Source organism: Oncorhynchus tshawytscha, unplaced genomic scaffold (assembly GCF_018296145.1).
Source record: "Oncorhynchus tshawytscha isolate Ot180627B unplaced genomic scaffold, Otsh_v2.0 Un_contig_11326_pilon_pilon, whole genome shotgun sequence".
Taxonomy (NCBI): domain Eukaryota; kingdom Metazoa; phylum Chordata; class Actinopteri; order Salmoniformes; family Salmonidae; genus Oncorhynchus; species Oncorhynchus tshawytscha.
The window spans coordinates 1-1,436 of NW_024603359.1; the positions used below are offsets into that span (position 1 = coordinate 1).

The window sequence follows — 1,436 nt, forward strand, 5'->3', positions numbered from 1 at the left end:
AATGCAACAGCTGTTAATCAGACTCACTTTCACTTTACATAGTGCACCAAGACATAGTTTCTCGCTTACGACCACACCGGCCTGAGTACGCCTGATCTCGTCTGATCTCGGAAGCTAAGCAGGGTCGGGCCTGGTTAGTACTTGGATGGGAGACTTCCTGGGAATACCAGGTGCTGTAAGCTTTTTGTCAACTCTTTGTCCGTTTTTTCCCACAAGGCTGAAATATGTGCCCTTGCTTTGAAATAAGTAAGCAAGTTTAGTTTGTATTTCATCCAACAATCTGTGCTACAAATTATGGCTGCAGTATATGCAATTTCTTCCACTTTTTGAGTGACACAAAGATGCTTATCTAAATGGTGAAAATGCAACAGCTGTTAATCAGACTCACTTTCACTTTACATAGTGCACCAAGACATAGTTTCTCGCTTACGACCACACCGGCCTGAGTACGCCTGATCTCGTCTGATCTCGGAAGCTAAGCAGGGTCGGGCCTGGTTAGTACTTGGATGGGAGACTTCCTGGGAATACCAGGTGCTGTAAGCTTTTTGTCACTGCCTTGTGGAATTTCAACTCTTTGTCCGTTTATTTCCACAAGGCTGAAATATGTGCCCTTGCTTTGAAATAAGTAAGCAAGTTTAGTTTGTATTTCATCCAACAATCTGTGCTACAAATTATGGCTGCAGTATATGCAATTTCTTCCACTTTTTGAGTGACACAAAGATGCTTATCTAAATGGTGAAAATGCAACAGCTGTTAATCAGACTCACTTTCACTTTACATAGTGCACCAAGACATAGTTTCTCGCTTACGACCACACCGGCCTGAGTACGCCTGATCTCGTCTGATCTCGGAAGCTAAGCAGGGTCGGGCCTGGTTAGTACTTGGATGGGAGACTTCCTGGGAATACCAGGTGCTGTAAGATTTTGTCAACTCTTTGTCCGTTTTTTCCCACAAGGCTGAAATATGTGCCCTTGCTTTGAAATAAGTAAGCAAGTTTAGTTTGTATTTCATCCAACAATCTGTGCTACAAATTATGGCTGCAGTATATGCAATTTCTTCCACTTTTGAGTGACACAAAGATGCTTATCTAAATGGTGAAAATGCAACAGCTGTTAATCAGACTCACTTTCACTTTACATAGTGCACCAAGACATAGTTTCTCGCTTACGACCACACCGGCCTGAGTACGCCTGATCTCGTCTGATCTCGGAAGCTAAGCAGGGTCGGGCCTGGTTAGTACTTGGATGGGAGACTTCCTGGGAATACCAGGTGCTGTAAGCTTTTTGTCACTGCCTTGTGGAATTTCAACTCTTTGTCCGTTTATTTCCACAAGGCTGAAATATGTGCCCTTGCTTTGAAATAAGTAAGCAAGTTTAGTTTGTATTTCATCCAACAATCTGTGCTACAAATTATGGCTGCAGTATATGCAATTTCTT

At 42.8% G+C, this 1,436-nt stretch overlaps 3 non-coding genes and 1 pseudogene across 3 annotated transcripts; all 4 read left to right on the plus strand.

Annotated features, from left to right (window-relative positions):
• Positions 1 to 63: 63 nt before the first annotated feature.
• LOC121841896 lies at positions 64 to 182 on the plus strand. Its single transcript, XR_006080814.1, has one exon. It is a non-coding gene; the product is annotated as a 5S ribosomal RNA (ribosomal RNA).
• Positions 183 to 424: 242 nt separating this feature from the next.
• LOC121841897 lies at positions 425 to 543 on the plus strand. Its single transcript, XR_006080815.1, has one exon. It is a non-coding gene; the product is annotated as a 5S ribosomal RNA (ribosomal RNA).
• A 260-nt stretch (positions 544 to 803) lies between these two features.
• Positions 804 to 922, plus strand: LOC121841899 (annotated as a pseudogene).
• Positions 923 to 1,162: 240 nt separating this feature from the next.
• On the plus strand, positions 1,163 to 1,281 carry LOC121841898. Its single transcript, XR_006080816.1, has one exon. It is a non-coding gene; the product is annotated as a 5S ribosomal RNA (ribosomal RNA).
• Positions 1,282 to 1,436: the final 155 nt, after the last annotated feature.